The sequence below is a fragment of the Mus caroli genome, chromosome 16 (genome assembly GCF_900094665.2).
Source record: "Mus caroli chromosome 16, CAROLI_EIJ_v1.1, whole genome shotgun sequence".
Classification (NCBI taxonomy): domain Eukaryota; kingdom Metazoa; phylum Chordata; class Mammalia; order Rodentia; family Muridae; genus Mus; species Mus caroli.
In genome coordinates, this window is record NC_034585.1 from 46,926,319 (window position 1) to 46,940,049 (window position 13,731).

Below are 13,731 nucleotides of genomic sequence, written 5' to 3' on the forward strand. Positions count from 1 at the left end.
CTGTAAAAGTCAAAAGGATTAAACGAATTGTCTAAGGTCTTGTGGCCAATAAATGACAAAGCCAGAGAATTCTTCAGCCCGGCCTTCTAAGTGAAGCTCCTGTGCACGTGTTTTCCTATGCAAATAAATGCTCCCAACACTTTGATCATCCCTCTGTATTTAAAAGATAAGGAGGGGTGAGGGTAGCACATAATGATGACCAATGATAACCACACATATTCTCTTTCTTTATATTTTGCCACTGGAGAGTGGGCTACACATTTGACCATCTTTCAGTCTAACACCAGGAGGATCTTAAGTTGCTTGTCATGTGGTCATGATAATCCGTCACTGCTGTGATTCCAGTGAGCATTGCTTTCTGTTCCAATGCCCACTGAGGGAAAACATCTCAGTCCAATTTCTGCCATAAATCCTATTTAAAAGTCCCTAAACCTCAGCCACTACTGGGTGGGTGTCTTCCTACACTCTTTCAGCTTTTGGCTCCTGGCCACATAAGCAGCAGAAAGCTTTCACAAAGGTCCTACCTAGTTCTTAAGTGAAAGGGGCATGCAAAGAAGAAAAGGAGAAATGGGAAATAGTTCACCCCCCCCCCGCCACAACTGTCTGTGCACAGAAAGATGGAAAATCCTTTTTCCTAATCTGTGAATCAATATGAAACGAGAGAAAAGCAAGGGTCCTCGGAGCACATTTCCTCCGGTATGCCTAGCCCAGAGAGCTTAAGTGTCAAACAAATAAACAGCCACTAGAGGCACCTCAGACACTTATTTGGGGGACTTTGTCTTTCAACCTTAAAAAAATGTACTTCAGAAAATAAGAGGGTACATATAGAAAGGATGTGTATTATAGAATTACAGGTTAAACTTAAGAGAAAGAAAGAAGGCGGAGCCTCTGTATAGTAGAAGAGGGTCCCAGAAGTAGGGTACCATTGAGCAGCTAGACTAGGGGCTTTTTGTAGGCTTAAGATAGAACCTGAAATGCAGCCTGGAGAGATGATTGGTTAGCCTTGTTGGCCTACCCACAAAGCATCCAGGAGTCTTCAGTTTTGAGCACATATATCCTCATGGCTAGTTTCTAGCCAATGGTGTTGGCTTATGTTGTATACAAAGAGAAAAACAAAAATAAATCTCAAGGAATGAAAGCCCCCTTTCTGGCATTTTTAGCTTCGCATTAAGATAAAATCAGTCATTGCCAGTATTTCAATGAGGACTGAAGTATCTGTCCATAGACTGCTTGCCCAGGATACACCTCATTTTCTTGCCGATAATATGCCCTACTTTTTTTTTTTAAAAGAATACAGCTTGTCTTTGTTAATTTTTTATTGCTGTGATGAGACACCATGACCAAATGGAAGAGTGCACATTTATTGGGGGCTCATGGTTCCAGAGCGTGAGTCCATAATATTCGTGGTGGGGAGCATGGCAGTAAGTGTGCAAATATGGTACTAAGCAGAAGCTGAAGGCTACAGTCTGACCCACAAGCACAAGACAGACAGGCAGAGACAGAAAGAAACAGAGAGACAGAGATAGTGGTGGACTAGAACGGCATGGACTTTGAAACCTCCAAGCCCACTCCCAGTGACACTTTTTCTCTAACAAGACCACACCTCCTAATCTTTCCCAGGTATTTCCACCAACTGTTGACCAAACATTCCAATATATGAACCAGTGTGTACCATTCTTATTCAGTCCACCACAGAGCTGTTGCTCTAATTTCAAGATGGTCTTTGCCTCCTACAGGAACAGTTTTAAATTGCTAGTCAGCATTTCTGGGTCTTCAAAGTTATTAGAATCCCTTCTTCTCATTCTAAGAAAATGTTTCCAAGAAAATAAAGCCTCCTGCCTCCTTGCTTCTTTGTGTTTGTGGAGAGACTGAAGGGCCAGTCCATGCTGATGGTATTTAGTTTCTGCTCAGACCATGTCTGTACTCAGATGTTCCTGGTGACTGCATCTTAGGGTCTCAGGATCTCAGGACTTCCCCAGTCTCCGCCATTCTAACCATACCTGCTGTTTCCAAAGATGCTTCTCTTCCTACCTCTAAAGGGCTTCAAAGCACTTTTTCTACTTCCTTATTGGGTTGTCTGAGTGTGTATCCTTCTAAGTATTCAGTGGTCCATGTGACTGCCTTCAAGGAAGATTTAAGGCCCAGTAAGTACTAAGCACATTTATCAGAAAGCTACCCCCCCCCATAGTTCCGAATGTGGCTCCTTCTAAAGGGGCTCAGAGTGTGGTACCTCAAAATAGACCAGTGTGACAAAAGGGTTATTTTGAACTCATGATAATAAATATCAACTGTGAACATGAGTTCTTGGCAAGATCCATCAAACCTTCTGTAAGGACAATTAACAAATTAGAATGTCAGTGTTTGTAGAGAGTTTCAAATGTTATAAGTCCAAAGACTAATTGTCTTGGACCAATCATTTGGCTCCTTTACTAACCATTTGTTGTCCTCTTCCATACATGACTTTACATCTTTGTGACAATTACATAAAGCCTTAGAAATATGTAAACATACCCTCATTCCTACCATCCAAAAGGTTGAGAATGCCCTTGGACAGCTTCTGAAACCTGTAGCTAACATTTCTCACACTTTTCTTTAACCTACCTGCCTGATGTCTCCCCTGATGTGTTTGAAAAGTGCCTTTATTTGTTCTTTGCTCTGTTGCTATAAAAACTTCATGAGACTGTCACCACATCAAAACATGGAACTGGGCTCTCTGCTCCTCCCTGTTCCAGAGACAGCCGCATCTTCTTGTGCAGTGCCAGCCTCATCCAGTAGACAAAATGGTGAAGGTTGGTGGGAACGGATTTGGCTGTATTGGGCGTCTGGTCACCAGGGCTGCCATCTGCTCTCCACATGGCAAAGTGGAGATTGTTGCCATCAACGATCTCTTCATTGACCTCAACTACATGGCCTATATGTTCCAGTATGTCTCCACCCATGGCCAATTCAACGGCACAGTCAAGGCCGAGAATGGGAAACTTGTCATCAATGAGAAGCCCATCACCATCTTCCAGGAGCGAGACCCCGCTAACATCAAATGGGGTGAGGCCGGTGCTGATTATGTCATGGAGTCTACTGGTGTCTTCACCACCATGGAGAAGCCAGGGGCCCACTTGAAGGGTGGAGCCAAAAGGGTCATCATCTCTGCCCCTTCTGCCTATACCCCCATGTTTGTGATGGGTTTGAACCACGAGAAATATGGCAACTCATTCAAGATGGTCAGCAATGCATCCTGCACCACCAACTGCTTAGCCCCCCTGGCCAAGGTCATCCATGACAACTTTGGCATCGTGGAAGGGCCCATGACCATGGTCCATGCCATCACTGCCACTCAGAAGACTGTGGGTGGCCCCTCTGGAAAGCTGTGGAGTGATGGCCATGGGGCTGCCCAGAACATCATCCCTGCATCTACTGGTGCTTCCAAGGCTGTGGGCAAGGTCATCCAGCTCACTGGCATGGCCTTCCGTGTTCCTACCCTCAATGTGTCCATCGTGGATCTGACCTGCAGCCTGGAGAAACCTGCCAAGTATGATGACATCAAGAAGGTGGTGAAGCAGGCATCTGAGGACCCACTGAAGGGCATCTTGGGCTACACTGAAGACCAGGTTGTCTCCTGCAACTTCAACAGCAACTCCCACTCTTCCACCTTTGATGCCAGGGCTGGCATTGCTCTCAATGACAACTTTGTCAAGCTCATTTCCTGGTATGACAATGAATACGGCTACAGCAACAGGGTGGATAGGATAGCAATAGGACCTCATGGCCTACATGGCCTCCAAGGCATAAGAAACCCTGGACCACCTACCCCAGCAAGGACACTGAGAGCAAGAGAGGGGCCCTCAGTTGCTGAGGAGTCCCTATCCCAACTTGGCCCCCAACACTGAGCATCTCCCTCACAATTTCCACCCCAGACCCCCATAACAGGAGGGGCCTAGGGAGCCCTCCCTACTCTCTTGAATACCATCAGTAAAGTTTGTTGCACCCACAAAAAAAGAAAAACAAAAACAAAAAGCAAAACAACAACAACAACAAAAAGCATGGAACTGGTGATAACTTAAACCTGTGCTCCTGGGTACTAATCTTTCATATCTGGCTTCAGAATAAACATCTCTTACCCTCTTTGAGGTGAGAGCTGGGTTATTGCATAAATATAACAATATCCTCGCTTTTCCCTCATTGACCTAAAAGTAGTGCATACACTCTCCCTTGAGAAACATCAAAGGTCACTCTTACGATGGAAAACAGGGAGTACCAACCCAAATGAATTTGCAGATGTGGACTTTATTAAAACAACTCTTTAACCTAGTTTGTCCACATTTCCCAGCCAGACCCCCATGGTTTATTATCCTTTGCAATTGAACCTATTTCTTTGGTCAGGGAAGGAGTACAAATCCTAAGGGTCTAAATGCTTCTTTGAATTTCTTTCACTTATTTCTTATGAAGTGTTATACGTATAAAATGTTAATCAAAATTAGAGGTGCAGTAGTGGCACACACATCTTGGCAGTAACTAATGTCTCCCTGATTGGCCTTCAGACCTGCTCAAGAAGAACACCATGCCTGGCACTGAAAACCTAGACAACAATCCAGAGATAGTGAAATTATGGTTGTTGTAGTAGAATAATTACATCCAGTAATTTACTAAACCAGCATAATCCCTAACAACCATATATAAGCATTTCTCTATTATACCCTCACATAAGTATACTCTATCCCTCACCAAGAAAACTTCTCTTTGAAAAGAACAGAGACCACTACACAGATCCACTACCAAGAGTTGTGAATTCCAGTCCCATTGAATGCATCTACAAAACACTCCTGAGCCTGAGGCTCAAAGAACATTGCAAAAGAGGTGACATAGAGAATGTCAGAGCCAGATCAGGGACTTCACTGTGAGATTATGTCTCTTATTAGCTTTAGAAGTTACACCTGCAAGGTTTCAGCAATGTGACTGCCCAAACATTAGCTGAGCAAGTACAACTCCAAAAAACATGCCAAAATGGACCAACAAACATGCTGAAATGGACAGGGAAAAGGCCATGAAGCCTCAACCCTACACAAAAATCTACAAGCAGCGCAAAGATATGAGAGAGGGCAGGAGTCGGGGGAGGTGGCCCTTCCCAGGGATAAGCACACTGATTGGTTGTCTAGTGCTAAATTGTCCTCCCTGAAAATGAGCATGCAAGTAACAATATATGGACTCAACAGGTGGTATTCTGAACATATATGTATATACAAATACATATATGCATCCAATTACAAAAAAAATAAACAACTGTGTGCTGCAATCTGGGAGGTGACCAATTAGTAAAACACTTGGTTCCTTAAACTCCTTTCCTAGACCTGCATGTCTTGTGAGCACGGGCATGCATGCATATGCATATGCACAAATCAATCTATCAATCAATAGGTACAAGGAAAGTAAGTGAATAAGTAATTAAAATTTGTTACTGTCTGCTTTGTCTCTCATTAATCTCTTTTATTAGCTTCTTTTTCAGGTCTTCCATTTCTATACCCAAGAGGGTAGAGGAAAAGTTTTCCTCATTGGCCCTGCACCGATGCCACCTTTGTGCCCCCAAATAACCAGCCTTTAAATCCACCCATAGCCCAATGCTTTCCTTAGGGGCTAAAAGATAGTTTTGATGACAGCCCTGGCATCTGAAAGTCTTAATGCAAAGGGCCACAACTATGGGTTCTAGAGTCATGTTGACTTGTCCTCTCTTGGAATATAATAATAGAGAATATCTGCTGCCCAAAGAAGACAAGTGAAGGCCCAGCAGCCATCAAGGGAACTTTCGTTTATGTTGATATAGTATGAGATTAGCAGATTAATGGAGGTGGAGAAACCATGCATTTGTCTCTTCCACAGTGTCTTTTACAGCACCAGCTGAACTGAATTCATTTAGTCCACAAAGATCCAATTTAGAGACAATGAAACTCTCCGGCCTGTTTAATTCTGCCTGCATCCCACTATTTACAGGAACTATGTATTAGAGAATGAAACCGCAGCTCAGAGATGGAACATTTTATTACGCTGATGTCAACAGACAGAAGCTCACATTCATCAACCCTTCACAGACCCACCTTGCACGACAGTGAAGAATGGCAGGAGGCTGAAACACTTACACCTTTGCATGTGCTCCTAAAATTTTCTCTAGTCTTTGGGACTAAGCCATTAAGCGTCATAGGCTCCATTTTGCCAGGTCCTCAGGCAAGTCTGTGGATCTAAGGGATTTGATTTGAGGAAAGGCTACCCAACTGTTAGCTGTAGGAACAGCTTCTAGGTAAGCCCTGGTGCTTGCCCAACACAGAGGCTGCCCTGTTGAGTCTCCTGAGGAGACCTCATGATTATGAAAAAAGAAGCACACTAGCCTGGCAGAAAGACATCTTTCCTTAAATCCTATACTAAAATATAAACTGCTCCTCACTAGACAAAGACACAGTTATTCAAAGCAGGAAAGCCAGTTAAGTGCCAATCTCAGAACAGCAAAGGATTCTCGAGGGGAAAAAAATGACTTCCCTCTCCTAATGACACATAGTTGTTGTTTATTTGGGGGGTGGGTTCAGAGGTTGTTTGTTTGTTCATTCATTTTTTTTATATTTTCTTTTGTTTGTTTGTATTTCATGTTATTCCATTCTTTTCACCTGCTGACACTTGAAGATACTTAGACCACATGGAACGCTTGGGCACCTATCACAGAGGGACATCCACACTAGTGAACTCACACAGTCAACATGAACTGTACTTTAATTGGTTCCCATTGCTTAAATCCACAGTTACTTTTGATTGCCATATGTTTACATCATGAAGAGAATCTAAGTAGTCCCACAAAGGAAGATGTCTATTATTCACACACATGCTTGAAAAATTAAATATGCTCTCAGAATTATGCACAAACGATATTATAGCAAAGCTAGTTGTTCCCAGAACGGTAATCATCAGTTATGATACAGAGACAGGAAAAGAAACATCTATAATATAGCTTTAGTTGAATGACTTGGGAATTTCTCATAGGTAACATTTATGAAAATTTCCATTTAGCCCTAGTTTAAGTATCATTAACAGATACAAAAAGAAAATTAAAATGAAGAAGGGAAGAGTAACCCTTTCTTCTCATGGTAGCAAGGGAAACTTCCTCTCAACATTCAAGCTTGGAGAAGAGTTCCTTTCCTTATTAATTTACTCAAAACACGTTTGTTGACCTTTCAAACATAGAAGCTAGAATCTAAAATCAGTGCACACTTTCTGGAAAATTGGTGACTTCTGTGAATGCTGAAAATATATGAAATCTGTTGTCTTAGTTTATTTTTTTCTGCTGCGATGATAAAATACACTCACCAAAGAAAGTATCTTTAGGGTGAAAGGATTTGTTTTAGCTCAAAGTGCGACGAAAGCCCATCATAGCAGGGAAGTCAAGCCCATCATAGCAGGGAAGTCAAGACAGCAGGCATCTGAAGAAGCTTATCACAGCATCTACCGTCAGAAGCAGGGGACAGTGAGTGCATGTTTTCGCTCAGCTCTCTTTCTCCATTTCCACAGACCAAGTCTTAACTAGAGAATGGAGCCACCCACAGTGGGTGGGTCTTCCCACTTCAATAGACACAATCAAAATAACTCCCAACTGACATGTTTATATGTTCACCTTCCAGATGATCCCTAGATCCTATCAAATTAATAATGAACGTGACCGACATATCTATAACACATTAATAATTGTCCTAGCAATGAAAATATATATATGTACCCTCACATGCCCCCCCCCAAATTCATATTGTCTAAAACAAAATGAGAAAGGCATGGTTGAGCTAGCCTCCATACCTCGGGTGGCAACAGAAGTAACCTGAAGCCTGGTTTGATGTAAATAATAAAGTGAATCTGCTACTGTATCGAATCAGAAACCACCAGAGAGATCTCTTAACAGGGACTGTCCACTTTAACCACTCTCAATTATTTGGGTGGGTTGTTTGTTTGTTTGTTTGTTTGTATTTGATGAGTACACCACAAAAACTTCCTCTAAGCCTCTTCTAGGTAGGTCATAAATTGCCGTCTGCTCAAATAAACTCTTAACATTTTTGATGTTTCTAAACAATGTGTATAAGAAAGATCATGACAGCACTGCTTACAATGGTTCCAAATTGTAAACCTAAATGCACAAAACCCAGAAGACTAGTTAAACTGTGGAGTATTTATAGAGTAAAAAGTTCTCAAGTTAGAAGCTTGATTGCATTGGATACATCTTACAAACATTAGCTTTGCACAAGAAACAAATGGAAAATCATTCAAATTTATTATAAAGGCTTCAAACCAGACTAAACTACAGTTTGATGGTAGGAGGTGGGGTATGTGGTACCTTTGGGACAGTGGGTATAATTGAAAGTGAAAGAACACAAGGCCTCTTGGCCTCTATAAACTTTCTATTCTTTGATATAGGTTTTAGTTACCATAGTATATTCACTATTAAAAATTAACAGAACTATTCAAGCACAATTCATGCAACTTTCTGTATCTGGTAATGCTTAATAAAATACATAATAAACCCAAACAATTTGGCTCATTCTGGGTCCCCAGGAAAAGAAGAGAACACTGCCCTCTGGGTACCAATAGCCTGGAAGGAGAAATACATATTGAGAATATGGATTTAAGCAATACTAAATGGCAAGCTGTCACATAGTAGTTCTGCAGTGGGAGCCTTGAAGGGATTGATGATAGACTAAGAATTAAGGTAGTTTTCCAAGGGAGAGGAATTCCATCTGATGCCGAAATGATAGCTGGGAATTAGGCTAGTTTGATAAAATTGGGTAGAATTTCTGGACACAGGCATATAAAGAAACGCGTTAAGTCTCAGAAAGGGACTAAAGGTTTAAGTGTGTTTCTTCATAACAAAAGCTTGAAGTTTCTGACTCAGAATTGTGGTTACCCAAGGGTGATGATTAGCAATGAATGTCTACCTGACAAGATTTCAATCACCTTCAGAGACAAGCCTGTGTGTGCCAGAGAGGGATGCTTTAGATTAGGTTAATTGAAGTTGGGAGGCAAGCCATAGTGGTTGGTGCTATCATCCCATCGAGCTGGACTTAATAAAAAGGCAAGAGTGTGCTGACCAGCAGCACCATGGCTCTCTGCTTCCTGGTTGAAAATGCAGGGCAGGCAGCCACCTCAAGGCTTGCTTCCATGACATCCCCGCCATGACACTCCTCCATGACATCCTAGAACATAAAACTGTGAGCCAGAATAAACTCTTTCCTCCTTAAGTGACTTCTGTGGGGGTAGCTTGCCACAGCAATAGGGAAAGTATCTAGTATACCATGTACAGACAACTTAACTAATCCAGGAAATGTGTTTGCCTGCATCTTAAGAGAGCAACCAGTCACAAAATATGGTCCTGAAAGGCTGGAGAGAGAGCTGGCCCATCGATTACAAGAGCATAATGCTTCTACAGAAGACCCAAACTCAATCCCTAGCACTCATATCAGGTGGCTCACAACTGCCTGTGATTCCAGATCCAGGGGGATCCGATATTTCTGGCCTTCACACACACACACACACACACACACACACACACACACACACACAGGCATAATTAAAAAATAAAAATTACATATGCATATATATGGTCTCAGTAATCTTGAGTACTTTATTTCTGAGTCCACGTACTTTGATTGGTACACTGAAGCACATACTAGAGTATTTTCTTTTTTGCAATAGACACTAGAAGGAAAGACTGGTTTTATTTTTCTTTGTTTAATGAAACCAGATTTGTCTTCACACAGTATATTATGGTTTCCTCAATTCCTCCCATATCCTCCCCACCTATCCAAATCCGCATCCATTCTCTAATTATACATGAATATCCATTTACATTTGCATCACAGAATACTATAAAAACAAAAGAAATATCCAGTGGCCAAAACAAGAACCAGGAAACAAAAACCTGGAGGCGTGCAAGCACAGAGTGTGGCCGCAGCAGTTGTGGAGCCGGAATGTCTTACTACCTAGGAATCTGCTTCCAAGAGAATCCCAGTTCTTGAAAGAGATTGTGAAAAGTCTGCAGTCACGAGGCTGGAGGGATGCGGTGTGTAAGAGCGCTTGCTCTTAGAGAGGAACCGGGTTCATTTCCCAGCGCCCGCTTTTGACAGGTCACAACTGCCTGAACCTCTAGTTCCAGGGCATCTGGTGCCCCCTTCTGGCCACTGGCATGCACCAGGCATGCACCCCATGTACTTCCCTACTTACACATGTAGGTCATAAAAAAGGTTCTTATACTACCATGGAGTGGCATCGTGTATCTCGACAGTACTCTTTCTTTGTACATTTCTCATGTATACTGCAAACCCAAGAAAAATAATTCTTAAAAATTTAAGTATACTCAATAAGCTGAGAGAGAAAAAAAAAATAGCATCCATAGAAAATGATCAGTTTGAGCTGATATTGATGATTCAGTGTCAGGCCTTGCTACCAGGTCTGACAACTTGAGATCAATTTGGCTGGAATGAGAAAACTAGCTTCTGCAGTCTGTTGACCTATGTGTACTATGTCATGCTTACCCACAGACACAGACACACACACACACAGACACACAGACACACACCACACACACACCACACACACACATACACACACACATACACACACACACACATACAGACACACACACACAGACACACACACAGAGACACAGATACACACACACAGACACACACAGACCACACACACACACACCACACACACACAGAGACACACATACACAGACACACACACACATACACAGAGACACAGATACACACACACAACACACACACACAACACACACACACAACTAAGGAAGCTGAACATAAACTTTCAATGAAAATAGAGATGGCAAAAAAAAGACGAAGAAAAAAATTAAAAGCCATGCAAAAGATAGAAAGCAGTTACAAAATGTGGTAGGTAGCAATCCAAGTATATAAAATATAATGTAATACATACATAATAATTTCTATAAATTTCTAAGTATATATATTATTTATACAAATATATAAATTGCCAAAGTGGATTTAAAAGCTACATTTTCCAGCAAGAAACTCGCCTTAAATATAAAGACTCAGAAGAATTAAAAAGTAAAGGGGCAGAGAAAGACACGCTGTCTTAACACCAACCCAAGAACATGGAAATTATGCTAAAGCTGACTTCAGACCAAAAAATCAGTATGTACCTATTATTTTAAGTGAAACAATCAGAAGAAAAAGATAAAATAATTAAACATAGTTTCCTCAAAAACTGGATCCATTATAACATTAGTTGTACAATTTAATTCTTAATTAAGTGTATATATATATATTAAATTAAGTATATATATTTATATGTATTAAATTATATATATACATATATATATACTTTGATACACTAATATCTAAATAAAGTCTGTTCATATAACTTATCCTTTTATCCTTTTAGATTAAAAAAGAAAAGCCATATGATTTTTTCAGTTGATGCATAAAGCATGTGAAAAAAATCATCATCTTTCATGACAAAAACTCTTAGCTAAATAAACAGAAAACTTTTTAAATATGGAACTGGAACTTAGAAAAGAAACCTATAGCAGATATAATTTTCCTCTTTTTTTCTTATATCAAAATAGATTTTACATACAATATATTTTAATTATGGTTTCCCCTCTCCCAACTCCTCTGAGATCCTCCTTCCCTGCTTTCTCATCCAAATCCACACCCTTCCTGTTTCTCTTTAGAAAACAAACAGGCATCTAAATACTAATGATAATGATGATGGTAATTATGATGGTAATGATAATAAAGCAAAATAGTCAATAATAAAGCAAAATAGTCAAAGTAGACAAGTACAAAACTAAAAGAAGAAAAAAAACAAAATAAATAAATACGCAAGGAAAGCAAAACAAACAATCAAACAAACAAAAACCCAAAAGCACAAGTCATACATAGAGATATAAAGACACAGCATGTTTATATTCACAGGAATCCCATAAAAACACAAATCAGAAGCAAGAGCATATACCCAAAGGGCCTGTAAGGAACAAACAAACTCACAAAGCATTATGAGATGAAGGACCTCCAAAGATGCCATTGAGTGCATTTTGAATTAGCCATCTACTACTAGGCAGATGCCCTGCCATTGAGAGTGGTTTGTATACACAGTGAGACTCCATTGGAGAGAACTAATTCTTCATTTTTGGGTGTTATCAATTGGATATTTCTTCTAGGTTAGGCATGGGGGTTGTGTCTCCTTCTCTTCTCAGTGCTGGAACCCTATCTGGCTTAGACCTGTGCAGGCCCTGTGCATGCTGCTACAGTCTCTGTGAGTTCACATATGCATCAGTTGTTCTGTGTTTAGAAGGCCTTCTCTCCTTGGTGCCCTCTGGCTCTGACAATCTTTCAGCCTCCTCTTCTGCAAGGTTCCCTGAACTCAGACAGGAGGGATTGGGTGGACATTCCGTTTAGGACTGAGTGTTTCAAGATGTCTCACTCTGTGCGCATTGTCTGGCTGTGGGCCTGTGTATTTGTTCCCATCTGCTGCAGGAGGCAGCTTCTCTGATGCTGGCTGAGCAAGACATTATGGGTAAAGCAGGATGTCACTAGGAGTCATTTTATTGATGCTTTGCTTTAGCAGAATTGTAGCATTTGTTTTCTCTTTGGTCCCCAGACTATCTGGTCTCAGGCTCTTGGCCACCAAAGCAGTGTCAACAATGGATTCCATCTCATCTCTTAAATCCAAAGCAGATATACTTCTTAAAAGTAAATTGTGAGAAGCCATTTCCACATGATCAGAAGGATATCAAGGGAGTCTATGACAGGTTTTATTGAATATTATGCCTGGGGGTCTTAAACAGTATAAGAAAATAAAAGACCCAAAATTTACAAAGATTGGAGAGAGGAAAAATGCGTGACTCTTTACAAGTGACATAATTGCCTCCAAATCAAATCTGAGAGTTTATAGAAAATATCCTAAAGCAAGTGAGAAAAATCAGCGAAGGAACAAAATTACCCCAGTAAAACTGTTCTTATTCATATAGGCCAGTGACCAATAAGACAAGTACATGGGAAAACTCTAGATGTGCAGGGATAAAAGCCCACATGAGATACTCAACATCTTTACCAACATCTAGAAAACTCACACAAATAAATGGAAAAATGAACCAAGTTGATGAACATATTATCAATAACTACCAGTAGGACGGTGAATGAATAACATGGCTTATTTAAAATTGAATATAAAATGATTTAAACGAATAAATTATACATACATCTGCATGTATAAAATAATGGCAAATATTGAAAGCATGTGATAGAACTCATGATATACAATTTGTCGTTTTTAAACATGAAAACCTATATTGCTTATGAATATGCGTGCAGTATGGCTATAAACATTAAGTGTGCATGGTTCCTCCCCCTGGAGTAGAGGACAGGACAGTGTTTCTAATTTTACATATAATAATGGCTCGTGGAGCTCAGAGAGAACTAATGGCTGCCTTCCTAGATTTCTTATGCAATTAGCATGAGAGGCAAATTGGGTAAGATGAGTTTGAAGTCTCTTCAGGTGGTGCTAACATACAGCAAAGCCTGGGAACGCTGGTTAGAGTGAGCAGCTACACAGGCAGCTTTGATTCTGTTGAGGAATTTTTATATCTAACCCTAAATACTGTTAACCTGGACTTCTAGGAGCTCTCAGAGACTGGGCCACCAACCAACGAACACACACGGCCTGGAATGAGCTCCC

At 40.7% G+C, this 13,731-nt stretch overlaps 1 pseudogene; it reads left to right on the top strand.

Annotated features, from left to right (window-relative positions):
- Positions 1–2,774: 2,774 nt before the first annotated feature.
- Positions 2,775–3,774, top strand: LOC110311951 (annotated as a pseudogene).
- Positions 3,775–13,731: the final 9,957 nt, after the last annotated feature.